Source organism: Rhea pennata, chromosome 3 (assembly GCF_028389875.1).
Source record: "Rhea pennata isolate bPtePen1 chromosome 3, bPtePen1.pri, whole genome shotgun sequence".
Lineage (NCBI taxonomy): Eukaryota > Metazoa > Chordata > Aves > Rheiformes > Rheidae > Rhea > Rhea pennata.
The window spans coordinates 42961001-42975404 of record NC_084665.1 but is presented as its reverse complement, the minus strand read 5'-3'; the positions used below and the strand labels follow the sequence as shown (position 1 = coordinate 42975404).

Below are 14404 nucleotides of genomic sequence, written 5' to 3'. Positions count from 1 at the left end.
GCGGTACAATTTGTATTTAAAGCCTCTCTTCATTTGGAAGGAATTTTTAGTAGACAAAGGTGGGATTTACCTTACTATTAAAAAAAATAATAACCTAGATTATGCTGTTGAATAACTTCATATAACTGACACGGGAGACTTTGGAAACCTCAAAGCAAGACAGCTTAAGACACAGAAATTAGTTCAACCTCCAACGGCATGCATTTCACACAGTTGTTTCAGAGATCCTGCAGAAAAAGGGTCATTACATACAACAAAGTAACCCACACTGTTGCTATTCTCATCTTTTTTGCCTGTGATTTTTGAATAAAATTATGCTTTTTCCAACGATCAGTCTCAGGCAAAATTTCTGCACGCTTTATTAATGAAGAATATAGAGCAAAGTCAATAAACATGCTTAGTATAAATCCATTGTGTGTAGATATCTGAAAGACGGGGAACAAAATAAAATTTAAACGTGAACAACAGCCATCACTCTCTTCATCAGGGAGCTTTACTGGATGTACCCAGTAAGTAATGCAATAGCGAAACAACATAGGTTCATATATTCCCTTCCTGTCAACCTCTTGCTGTTCTTAGGAAAGCAAGGATACTTGCTCCAAATGATGTTGGAACAGAAACAGAAACCACAGATGGATCATAATAAAAATCATGCCTAAAGCAAGGATGTCTGACACCTGAGAGCTGGGATGTTTTCTCTTTGGATAGGAGCTCTGACCCACTATTCACACCTCGATCCCAATCATTCCCACATTTTTTTAAATGACTACTTTCCAGATTTTATCAGTATGGAGACTGGCCAGCTTGGGCAGGATCCTGCTCAACTCTAAGCCAGACTAGTGCTTTGGCCTCACTGGAAATGTGATTAGGTCTGAGGATTTGCACCAGAGGAAAAAAAATAAAATAAAAAATAAAAAGCTGTTTCTTGCCAGAAATGATCATGTAGAATTTTTTAAAACAATGCTGTTTATGGTTCTATTAGCATTATTTTAGAATATCAGGCTATTACATGCTACCACAATAGCACTTAAGCATAGTAATATAGGCTACGTAGGGCTGTAATCTGTAGCAAAACTACATGCAAATGAAGAAGGGCAGCTAGCCCCACTTATAGCACCAGCTCAGTGTGGTTTTCCAGCTCTAACAAGTGTTTGTACAAGACAAAGTCAATGACTCACTCTGCATGAGTTCTACAAGTACTGTCTCAAAGCCTTAGAAGTTAAAAATTTAGGAAATTTTTAGGATTTATTGCTGTTAAATCCATAGTCTGATATTATATTTGTGCATTCTCCATCACACTCAATAAAAACTGTTTCCAAAATGAAATTTGGAGAGTAAATAACATATTTTCCTTTCATAGTGTGTTTCAATTCTCCCACTCCCTTAACACAATATAAGCAGAAATATAATCTTTATGAGACTTTTGTACTTGGATATGTCATGATTTTAATTTCCTCTTATTTTCATTACAAATGACAGGTTCTTCAAATCCTCACTTCCTATACAATAATGACTTTAAAAATGTCTGGAATGAGAGAAAAAATTACTCTTTTGTTTCTATGAAGAAGCTTGTAGTAAAGACAGTAACATGCATACTTCTGCAGACGACTTGTACATACAGTATACCCAACTCTACCTTGAAGTGTGATCTCTGAAAAACTGACCTGAGTAAATCTCCCTTAATCTCCTAATCCAAAATACGCCACTCTAACTCTTACAGGCATTATGTAGACTGCAACAACAGAAAAAAAATCTATACAAAATCTCATAGCTATGCCCAGAAAAAATGAATGTGAAAAACAGATCCTGTAAGATGACTTATTGACAAAGGCAGTTTACAACTGCCGCTCCCACAATTGTATATCACGTGCAATATTGAAACATGGACTGTCCTATGTTTTCAAGTCCTGGCACAAGACAGGTTCTTATGGTCTGTTCTCCTTTCTGACATGAGTTGCAAAAAATCATCTTAAAAAGCTGGTAATAAAAGGCTTAATGCACAGAGAACAAGAAATACCATGGTTTCAAGTGACATATCTGTAACCTACACAAAGTATTCCAAAATCTGTACTTTGGCCTGCAAGATGGCTATGCACTGGAATAAGATTTGGAGTGGACAATCTCTTGTAACAGAAATAGTCAATCGAGAGGAATAAGCTCCGTTATTATTCAACTCCTATTGTTCTGAACAGTGCTATTTTTTTTTTTTTCATTCTCTAAGCAGCCTGGGAGCATTCACAGTGATCCAGAACAAGGAGTATCTTTGTATCTTTCACATATACAACCTTAGGATTCCCCTCATGTTTCCTAGGGAAATGTGTGGAAAACTGAAATGTCAACACTTCAGACACTACAGCCTAATTTTTGCAGCAATGACAACCATCTCCTGTTATTGAGTAACAAAAATCTGATCCATAATTGCTCCTGTAATCTATTTTCTAGTTGGAAATGGTTTTCATACAAAAGATAATGGTTTATATTTAACAACATTTTTTTCTATTTAAAATAACTGTCAAAAGCAAACAGAAAAACAAAGCTCAGAAAACCAGCAAAATCACCAAACACTCAAGAGAACTGAAAACTTTTCAGCTTTGTGTTTTCAGCATCGTGTTTGCAAACTGTTTTGGCATTTTTCTTTTTAATCCAGAACGTTAAGATCTGAGTGGATGTTTTTAAACATCTGTTTGGGCATCAAACATGCCCACTTGCCTGTAGCAGCTGGGCTCTGGCCAGCGTCTTTCCTATGATGTACTGGGACCCAGGAATCACCAACACACGGGGCACCTTGTGCAAAGGGATACTAATGGTGCAGCCTGGGAAATGTAGTCAGCCAGAACGAACACACAACATTTCTAAATGACAGCTTCTAAGTTTCAAGCCAACATGTTTCACCACTCCCAAAGGCAACGAGGAGCATAAACACAGCCTCGTGAACCCTCTGCGCACCAGGGCTACAGCCAACGACAGACAAACACAAACAGAGAAACATCAGTTGTCCGTTCCTAAATGCAACCGCAGCGCTCACATTCACCAGACAAGCACAAGGCTTCGTTATTCAAAGTTCCCACTCAAGAAGCAGCCTGCCATCATATGCCAGGCAATAAGTAAGTAAAAACTGATGATTAGTGATCACCTTTTAGAGCTGAGGAGAACTCAATGTGTGCATGTAAAGCTAGAGCAGCTGCAGTTTGCTGCAGTGTCCTGCTCTCGCTGAGCAAGAAGGAAGTCCCTCATCAGGAGATCTGTAAGCAATGGAGCAAGAAGCAGCAAACAGCCAGGACCTCTGAGAAAGGCAGAATCGGCTTCAAACTGCATGGGGCATCAGTACCACTCTTGCAAATTGGCTATGTCTATGCTAGCAAGTAGAATAGCCCAACCGAAACAGAGCAAAACAGTAAGTGCTGAAGACCGTACATCAATGCTGTATGCACTTTACAGGATTTTACTTCAGACTAGCTCTAGCCCAGTCCCATGAACTGAATTTCCTACAATGACTCAAGTACATCTTCCCATTTAGTTTCATCCTTAAGAAATCCAGCTGGCCCACTATGAGATACAAGCGAGATGGTCAGTAAGTGGGAATAACAGGGAGACTGGCTTTAAAAGGGCACTCCTGATATGAACCACAACATTAATATAAACGGCTAAGCAGCCCAAAGAGCATCTGTGCGAGAGAAGTGAAAGAGCTTATTGTGCTCTTCTTGAAGAGACTCTTCAGATCTGCAGTGACTCCTCAAATTCATAGTACTATACAATCTTCTACTAAATTTACATCAAAATAATTCTAATTCAAGCATCAGCCACTGGTAAATTGGCATTTGCCCAATAACAAATTTAAGAAGTAAAATCAAAACAGGACCACACTGTTTATTACAGAAAAGATGATCTAGATCTACTTGATTTATACTGTCATAGACATTGACAAATGGTGGCAGAAACCAAACAGTTTGCAAAGGACAGGATTTATCTAGATGTCCAGCTGGCATTTCAGATTAACTTTTACCTTCACCTGACACTATGGAAAGAAAAAAAAATCCCCTCTGCTTAATTCTGCAGCATCACATGCTTTTGTTCTATTCCACAATAAAAGTCATGTTTCATGACCATAAAGTCTAGTTAAAAGATAAATGAAAAGCAAATACATCAGCTAAATCAATCAGCTCAAAATACAAGGTTAAGGGATTTTAACGTTGTGCTACCCTTATAGAGATCCTACCGATGCAGTTACGAACACACGCCACTTACTTGGCATCCTGCAACAGAAGGCTGTTACCAGATGTACCTTCTTCCCAACTACTCAGGCTTTGCACCCACAGTGGGCTGCAACCCACGCGAGAAGACAGAATGAGTGAGAAACGGAGCAAGTAGAGCTCTACATCAGGGATTTAACAACTAGGTCCACTCTCTTCAGTCTCCCAGGAACCATGTGCACACTTTCAGTATTTAGGACTTAATCGCACCTCCTGGATGATGGTACTTTACTTCATGAGGGTCACAAAAGAGCAGTTGGAAAGGCAGGTCCCCTTCTCCAAGCCCCGAGTACTGAAACAGAATCCTGATGTCCTAACTCTCAGCAATGAGCAGATTGCTGCACCTTACTTCTGTTAAATCATATTCTTGGGGCTCTGCTTTAAAATCTTAGAGCATTATTGCGTCTCCTTATTTTTAACATTTAGAAAAGAGAGGAGGAAAGGCCAGGCTGAAAACCACGCACCAAGTTTAGCAAGTGAAGCATCTATGTTAAAATAAAACAGATATTCTAAATAAATACTTCAGATGGTATGCACTTCTTGGAGTTTAAGCAACAAGCAAATCCCCTAGGGAAACACAGTACCTGTATTGTATCCGCAGTGGCGAGAAGTAAGAAGCCTGAAGTGATGTTGGTTTAGTAAGAAATAGCCTTGAAGCAGCCTGATAAACAGCCTGCTAATTAGGGCTCTGAGCAGAGGCTGCTTGCTCCTGCACCTGTTGCTATACTGTTCTCCCGAGGACTGTACAGATTCTCAACCTGGAGGTTTCCCTTCTAGGAGTGCCTGCCAGAGAAATCTGCTGGGACTGAAGCTCACCCAACTGTTCTCACTGGGCTTTCATTCAGCTGATTTCTTCTCTTTCTCAAAATGAGAGGTTTAACTTGTTATGAGCCTCTAATTTTGCCCTCAAAAATCCACCGAAAGTTATATAACCACTTTCACAATAGCCTGCTAAAAATAAGAGTTGTTCAGCCAAATGCCACTGCAATTTTTTGTAAGACCTGTGACTCCAATTCTGCAAGACCTACGAAAGTGCAAATATTACACTAGCTTTAGCAGAAAGTCAAGCAGGAGCTCCTTGTGAGATAGGCATGCATTTGTAGCATTGCAATCTTTATCTGCAAGGGGAAGAAAAGCAGCGTACGTATGCATATATATACATACATATATTTCCAACTCCTGACTTAAAGTAATGCTATTTGCTCTCGGAGCTGATCCCTCCTGGGGTTTCATAATCACAAACCATCATTAACCCAAAGCAAAGAAAGAAAGGTACAAAGGGGCACAGGTTTCAAGCATGGGAATTTTTTTTTTTCTTTTTTTTTCTTTTTTTTTCCGTTCCCCCCCCCCGCCCCCCCCCCCGGCTTGGGAGGCAGTACAGAGGAAGGACGGACACGCTGCCCGCTCCTTCGAGCCGCAAGGGATTTGGCAGTGCGGTTAACTCCTCTCCGGGAGCGGCCGGGGGCGCCCGCACCCGCGGATGCCGCCGCCGCCGCGGGCGGTCGCAGCCCGCGGGCGCTGCGCGGGCGGCTGCGGCGCGGCGCCGGGCTGTCACGGCCGCCGACGCACCTTCCCCCCCGGCTCTCGCCACCCCGAGGGCGGCCCGCCCGCCCGCAGCGCGGCGCCGCTTCGCCCCGTACCTGCAGCGCGGTGGGGCAGGGGCCGCAGCTCGCTCCGTCCGGCCGCTTATAGATCCAGAGGGGCGGCGGCGGCGGCGCGGGGCCGCGGCCGGCGCCGGCTGCCGGTGCTGCTGGCGGCGGTGCGAAGCCCTCGCTCGCCCATAGGCGCGCGGGGCGAGGCGCGCTGCGCTGCCGCTGCGCTGCCGCTGCGCTGCCGCTGCGCTGCGCGGGGTCGCGGCTGCCGCCGAGGGGAGCGCGGCCCCGGTGCGCGCCGCCGCCGCCCGCGCAGCCCCCGCCGCACGCGCTGCGCTGCGCTGCGCTGCGCTGCGCTGCGCTCGCGGCTGCTCTTCCCCTCCCTGCCAGCCTGCAGATTTACAACCTGGTGGGCAGATCTAGCCCTTCCCGCCCCCCCCCCGCTTCCCTAATAAGACGTCCAATCCCGAGGCTTTTGTTTATGCAAGGACATTCTCACCCTCGAACTGACAAGAAACACTCATTGCCTTCAGAGCTCCTCCGGCGGAGGGACCCGCAGCCCTAAGCGTTCGTGACATTCCGTGTCATGCCCAATGCTCAGATGCGTTTGTTCTCTGAGCACTTTTTTAAATACCCCTAGCTAGTAAAATCAAAAGCATGCAGAGCCCGATCACCTGAGGGCTAAATCTGCAGTCGGACAAAGCATTCTTTGCCTAAGTTTAGTTTTGAGTTCCCTGCGCTGTTTGGGTTTCTAGCCCTACTTCTGTTAAATCCACATCAAATCGTGGCATGCACAGAAAATAAGATCAGGATGCTAAGCCCACTCTTCCTGAGTCTAGGGTTATTGAAGCACAGCAACTGTGACTGCTGCTTCTTGGGGCATCTTTGCTGCTGCAAGTCGTTCTGCTCAGGATGACTTGTAGAAAAAGAAAAATGCTTGTAGAAAAGCGTTCTTGCTCACCCTCAGATTTGCGGAAGTCCAAAGTCAAATCTTAAACCTGTCTTCTGGGGGAAACGGCAGTCCTTTGCTTTCCATGTAACCCTCTATTTAAACAAGAGTACAGCTGAACCAGATAAATGGGCCCTTTGGGTTTTCTTAGTGCAGGAAGATGTTGTAATATTTCCAGTAAACATGTTGGCAAAATTGCATATTAAAATTAGGGAGAACAAAATGATCAGTTGTAACAGATGCACCCTTAATTAATGCAATGACCTGCATTTGATTGATGCTGTTGAATTAAGTAACGTCTATGCCTGCCTAATGGTACATCAGTTGCCATTAAAAGTCAACATTTATCCCAATTTGGCAGACTGGAATACTTGAAACATAGAGAATGGAGTTGCTGAGATACCTTTGCATGGCAACAGCATGTAAATTTTTAAATATCGACCTCCATAACATTTTTAATTTTGATTCACGCAAGCACACTTTGTAGAAAGCATGCATACTTTTGTCTCTTGAGCATAGAGATCTCTTTAACAAAATGTTCTTGTTTATTTTTTGTTCAGGCAAAAGTCAGAAAAATAAAAATAGAAATATTGAGAAATATAAAAAAACAGAGATATTTAGAAATATCCACGCTTGGGGTATAATCCACCCCTCATTTTCCAGCTTTATCACTGAGTTTATCCCTCACTGAATTCAGTAGAGCTGCACCTCTGGAACACAAAACTAACCAAAAAATGATCATGTTTCTTTTTATTATTTATTTTTCCTTCACATGTTGCCTACTTATTTTTCCCTCAGAGAAGTGAAGTTTCAAGCTTCGAGACCAAGCTGCATTTCTACCAGTGACCCAACAGGCACAGACACAGCAACCAGCCTAGCTCCAAGACCTCGCTGACACTTTCCCGGCAGCCGTGTTTCCTCCTGCATGTTCCTGATCCAAATGACTGGATTATTTTCTTTCAGTGTTTCCTAAGCTAAGAAGTGGTGCCTTCCTGTCATCGCAGACATTTTCCTCGGAAGAATGCTTGCCCCTGAACCTTGCTTACCCCCCTTTTGAAATCCTTTCTTTGGCCCTTTTCCTTCCTTTTGGTTCCTTCCTAGCGGGGCCGTAGCTGGGTCCCCCTCTCCCGGCGAGCCGTTCCCGAAGCAAGCAGAGTGGCCAGCCGTTGCCTCAGGTAGTTCTCCTTCGAGTCACTGGTTTTCAACCACATTACCTTATCATCTCCATACAACTTTTATTTTCCGCTTTTTGTGGTTTTTTAGGGGGGGAAAACTTTGAATGTCTTCTAGCAATTTTACTGTAGTGAACTCTTCATACTTCTCGTAGCCTAAGAACTCTCTGTGTAGTAAAATGCCTTGGGACTTCACACAATTTTTTACTTCCAAATCGGCTACGTCCTATTATCCATTCCCAACATTGTGTTGACTTCCTTCTGTTTTAGTTTGGATTCCTTTATAGCGCTGATTAGGTTTCCCTCTAGTCTAGTTCAATTTAATAGCTTTTAACCTGTCTGTTTTATTTATGTCTGCTTAAGTGCTTATTTAATCTTTTCCTTTATAACTATAATGACCTTCCACAGGTTACTATAATCCTAGAAGGTATGTGGGGAATTTAAAGATTTAAAAGTCGTTTGACTTCATAAATATTTTTTGTTTTCTCATCACATGCCTTATTTTTAAAACAGAAATGTTATATTTTATAGTTGATCAATTACCAACATTTCTTATTCACGCATATTCCTTCCACGTATCTAGTAGTAATTATAACATTTTGGATCTGAAAACACTTTTATTTCATTACAGTTTCATTACTGAGAACTGCCAAAGGTGTTGAACTGACATAGAAAATATACAGCATGTTTATTCTTTGCTCTGGTCTACGCCATGATTTTAAGCCATAATAATTACTTTAGTAGCTGTGTGGGGTTTGTTTTGATTTTTAAAACCAAAGCAGTTACACGCTGCAGATAGCGGTAAGGCTAGTAAAAAGTATCCTGAACCACACAACCTCACTCTTGTACCTATACCGGACTAGCAACATCTGTATAAAGCACATTCATACTGGTATTACTGCATCTTCCCTACAGCATGATAGCCTGACTTCTGCTGTATGCCTTAGTTAAGCTAATAGTGTAGCCTTCTAACATCCCCTGGCAATTACAGAGCCTGCGAATCAGCAAGCTGCTGAAGCATATACCTACTTTGAATCTGTGCACGGATTTCATAGCTGCATTCAACTTCTGATGTGGCCACATTTCAGGAAGGGCTGTTATCCGTGTTTACAGACCTGTTATGTCTCTCGCTGAGAAGAAACTCAAACAATTGGTGCCCATCTGCTTCACAGAAAAGACTCTGCCACTGCTGTTATAGAAATTTTCTTGATCTGTGGACACGTCTTGGAGAGCAAGAAGGACTTTACACAGTCCTGCAGCCAAAGGAGCCCTGAGAGAGGGTGCCCTCCTTCATCCCACACCCCGACTTCCCTCCTGTCCCAAGATGTGATACACAGAGTTTTGTAAGATGGAAGAGAAGGAACTTGAGAAGTCTATTGATTCCATTACACACGTTTTCCCTGCATGTAAATGGCCGTATCTACACCGAATGAATAAAACTCATCACGTGCTTTGAGTTAGACACATATCAGCTTCTGTCAAACCCTGACTAAGCAATCAAGCACTGTCAACAGGAACTGGGCTGAATCACTCCCCTACGAGGCCAGTGTCCTGATAAGCCTGGCTAGCTGAGGGCTGCTATGTGTTTCGATTTCAGGTACAGGAGGCAACTCCACAAATTGCTTTCGTTGCCTTGTATCCTATCTGGCTGTGTCCAAATCTCCTACTCTGTTCCTACCTCTTGACTAACCTGCTTCATCTTGCAATAATCTTGACTTGTCTTTATCCAGGACTGTGCCTTCTAGTAGAGACGGATTTCTTGACCGACTGATTTCTTGACCTTGCTCTTGGTTTGCCCTTTGGTTTGGGGTAGCCTCGATTTCAACATTTTCCTGATCACACTTTCCATTTGGAGCCTTGGGCTGCTCTGACCCTGGTGGCAGACTCCTGACTTTGAGACTCCTCAGTCGCCATGTGGCTGGCCCCACCTCAGCTGTAGTCACTGCATGTAAGCATTCCCAGTTGTGGGGCCCTAACAACAGCTATGTTTTTTCTCTTTTTAAATGAGAATTACAATATATAATCTCACATTGCTGATGCAGGGAGTTCAGTGTATAGCTTATCTGTGTGATAATTCAGCCACCTCTGGAACAGATCATAGCAGCTATTTTAACAATATCCTTCAATATTGGGTAGTGGTTTAAGATCTGGTATGTATAAGAATATCATGTCCTTTTAAGATTTATCACACTTGCCAAGTTCTTTAACAGCTCATACTGTTTGCAGAGACAGTTAGGCACCTAAATGACTTTAGACATATTGCACCTGCTTTTTAATTTGGAGTTCTTTCTAACATTGTGGATTCAAGCCAGAGAAGTACTCTAAAAGGTGGTAATTTGCATTCTGTTTTTTTCAGTACTTTACCTCTACTATTGAAAGCAGCTCTAAAATATGTCTCTAGCTGAGACAGGGCAACATCCTGACCTGGACGTCAGTAAATACTTCATCCAACTCCAAGTAATGAACTTCATTAAAATGGATAAGACTGTTCCCATAAGAAGTACTATCTCTGTATCTCACAGCACATATGAATGAATCTTTCTTAGTCTTGCCTGATTATGACCTCAATTATAAATTGCTCTGTGTACTACCATCCTTTTCTTTAAGCTAACGGTTAGAAGAAAAAGAAGCCGCTAGCCCCTTTCTCTATCGTTACCTTCTGCCACTTCCTCCCCAGTGCAATTTCATTTGAGCTAAGCTCTATCAGGATGCCCAGAGCCAATCTATGTGCTCCAGGAACTTAGGCTTTAGGTATCTGAAAGCAGCCTCTCCTCTTTTCCGTGTGCTTTTTGGAGCGGAGTAGTGTGCTTCTCACACATCTAGCTTTGAAACTCTCCAAAAAGCTTACAAGTTCAGTTTACCAGACTTAAAAATATGGGTTTCAACAGAACCTGAAATAAACTTCTCCTTGACTGGAATTTTTTCCTAGCCACAGGATAATTTCCACTTGGCCTGAAGAAGTCTTAAGGATGCATGCTGCCATGTTGCTTTTGAGGACATTGTGCTAAAAAAGGCATAACTAGTGAAGAACAGAAAGAAACTGAGGGAAAGAGTGGTCTGAAATGTTAATGCCGACACTCCCTTTTAAGACAGAGTGAGTCTGTAAACACACACTGCTCCTTTCTGGCAAGTGGCAGTAGTAAGACATGATAAAGAGCCCAAACTGAGCCTCTCAATACCACTTTTAAAGATGTGGTTTCTTAAATCATGAACACTTCACAACATCCTTGAATTCTCAGAAATAGTTGGAGGGCCTTATGACACCTAGCACCCTTTGAAATTTGCTTATCTATAGTGAGAGCAGTGATCTAATGTGCCAGAGCATTACAAGTGGCCAGGCCTATGTTTTCTGTTTCATGCACTCTCTGACATTGGGGAGATCTGGATTTTTCCTTAGAGCAATTAAAAGACTAAACAAATCTGAAGTTATATGAAGTCTCTTATTTCACTTCTCCGTATTAACCTCAGACGCTTCTTTTTTTTTACTCTGTTTAGATGATGCTGTAATGCTTTAAGTGCACACGATCCTGCCAAAGTCCGGGAGGAAGTGAGTGAATGAGGTGACTTGTCAAAGCCCACCCATCTCTGTTTCCTCTCATTGCACTGAGACTACCTAGCCAGAGAGAAGATAACTGCACATCGGAGAGCAGAAATCCGTTTGGGATGAGTTCTGTTCCTTCTTCTCTGTCATAGGGGCTATGGGGACATCTGGATCTCTAGGGAACTTCACTAAATAGGACCAGATAACCTCAGAATATTAGAGCCAGAACCAGCTCTGTCATGTATGATTCACTTGCTGTATAACGACTAATAAAGGCAATATGTGTGGGACCAGGAGGCAAGCCAATATAGCTTCTTCCAAGAACTGTGAGTAATTAGCGAGGTCCCTGCTTAATTTCTTTCATGAAATATGTTGAGTGAGATTCTTATAAATGTTGTTCTTTGTGTGACAGCTCCCTCTACTCGTGAACAAGTTCATGCAATTGAAAAGGAAGAAAAATTTAAATACAAAGTTTCAAAATCTTGGGGATATTTTTTCTCCAGCTGTGTCACTGCTAACATTTCCTTGCTCCTCCTTCATTCTTAATCACCTGCTGGTTTTCTCAAAACCTGTTCTATAACTTGGCTAAGCATACTGTATCCTCATATGCTCCATCTTCTTGCTTTAGTTTGAGGTGTTTCAAATCTCCAGTGTTTCTGAGCCAAAATTGTTCAAAAGTTCCCAAAGATGGAAGAGGGAAGAAATCTACTTACTTGCAGCCTATCCCAAAGGAGGAAAAACTCACCCAAAATATCATTTTCCCCTCGTTTGTGGACTTCATGTCATAGCAGCTATGAAAAAGAGGAGAATATGGTGCTCAATCTGCTGACACATCTCGTTAAAAAACTTGGGGTTGTTTTTTTGCTTTGTGTAGTTTAGGCTTTCTCCTATTATTACTGCTGAGAAAGCCCGTACTTGTCCATGACTGAGACCATGTCTCCCTCAAACTTAACCGGTATTGTTTTTCTTGCTACTACAGAGTGAGCAGGCTGTTGGAGATGTCTGAATTACACACAGCAAACTAAAAAAACAAACCAAAACAAAAAACAGTGGAAGATGTTCAAAACAAACAAATCTAATGCTAAGCTGTTCAATCTGATGGCATGGCAGATTTTAAGTGACAAGAATCCTGTGAGGGGTATGTTCAGTATGGAATACATATGATAATAATTTAATATATACAGCACACAAGGGAAAAGTATATTAACATCACATGGTGCAGCTCAATCAGATATTTTAATTAAACTTGAATAATGTCACTTTGATAATGAATGTTTTGGGACTTTTGACTTTTTGGGGACTTTGATAGTAAGTATTTTGGGAAATACACAACAATTTCACTCAAATCATTGGTTTAAACAAAAGGGAGATATCCTCTTTCAACATTTCAAACATATGAACATAGCAACTAAATGTTATGGAGAAATAATATTAGGCTGCTACTGAAGGAGGTAATGATGTGACAGAGCACAGAATATCCTATATCACATCATATTTTTCCTGCATAAATTAGTGTCTTTAAAAAGCCTATTAAAGATAACGGCCAGTCTACATCCTCTATGGTAATTTTTAAAATATATTTTTATCATAGTCCTGGGAAATAAATAGATGTGATCAGTGCCCAGGAAAACTGAAAAACAACAAAATTTGTATCACTGTGAAAACATTCACATGTATTGCATGCACTAGAGAGGGACCAAAATTTGGCCAAAACAAGTGGAATCTATGATTGATTGGAAATCTAGGAAGATTTCTGTTTTATTTTTAAGTGAAATGTACCGGTCTGAGTAGCATCAGTTTGTTTTTATTGCATAATTTGACTCTGTGGATTGAATTATTTTTGCCAAGTTTTGTCAATCTGCCTGGCATGTTTTATAGAATTTGTGCACAGTTAATACATCATTCATCAACTCCATGAACATGATTTTTTTTTTGCCTTCTCTCTGCTCCTAATGTCACATAATAATGTCTGCCCAGTTCGGACTAAATTATCCAGCTAAACTTTTAGAAAGATCTATATATGTATATATAAAGTAATGTAGCATTTTTAAAAATTCCTTCAGCTTCTTTATTTTTTGCTATTAGGTTCCAATTCATAACAGATCTTTGTCAGCTGTGAATTGTTTTAGTTCACTATAAAATGTCCTCTTCTAAATAACAAAATGATCCCACATCCTGTGTCTCATGTAATGACAATGATTTAATTTCTATATGTACAGAATAGTTGTGCACAGTGATTTTAAAGGAAAAGAAATAGAGATTTTGACTTTTCCTTCTCTTTTGGAGAAGGTCGGAATTTCTTGAATTTGAGCTGACTATGTCCTTTTCCCAAACAGTGCAAATGTAAAGTTCAAACTGATAAGGGAGGAGAACTATGAAATAAGATAAGTCTTAAGAGAAAATCTTAAGAGCTCTGTCACATTCCCTTCCTCTGTCACTTCCCTTTCATGGGGGGAAATTTTATTTACTTCAAATTAAAGACACGGGTGCTAAGAGCACAGGAGCTGCAGGAATCCAATCAACTGCAGGTAGTGGTTCAGCTGGCTTCCATGGGAACTATCACACCTCTGACATAACTGACTTGCCACTTCACGTGAGTCTCAGCTGGAACCTGAATCAGTGTATCTATGCATTTACCCTCAGAGAGCAAGTAGCCTTTATTAGTACTCAAGCAAACTATTTATAAAATCTATTAGTGACAGAGTGGCATTATTGCTGGAATACTAAACATCAAAGGGTGGGGTGCTGCAGTGCTTCAGGTAGCTATATCTAACAGATAGTAAATATTCAATTTATAGATAATGAGATGGCTAACTGATGCTCATAAGTACATAATGCGCAAACCTACGTGCAGTAATAAATCCATTGTGATATCCATAATCCATAAAATATACTATATA

The 14404-nt window shown here is 41.4% G+C and overlaps 1 protein-coding gene across 4 annotated transcripts in view; it reads right to left on the bottom strand.

Moving 5' to 3' along the window:
* The window catches only part of GREM2 (gremlin 2, DAN family BMP antagonist), a 38692-nt gene extending 31826 nt beyond the window's left edge, over nucleotides 1–6866 (bottom strand). For 2 of the 4 annotated variants that reach the window (XM_062573650.1, XM_062573652.1), the window contains exon 1: nucleotides 5891–5997. The gene's annotated coding sequence lies outside the window, so the exon portion shown is untranslated. Of the gene's footprint in view, nucleotides 1–5890; nucleotides 6074–6803 lie in introns of those variants that run through there. The other 2 variants (XM_062573651.1, XM_062573653.1) reach the window with 2 other exon arrangements.
* Between the last annotated feature and the right edge of the window lie 7538 nt (nucleotides 6867–14404).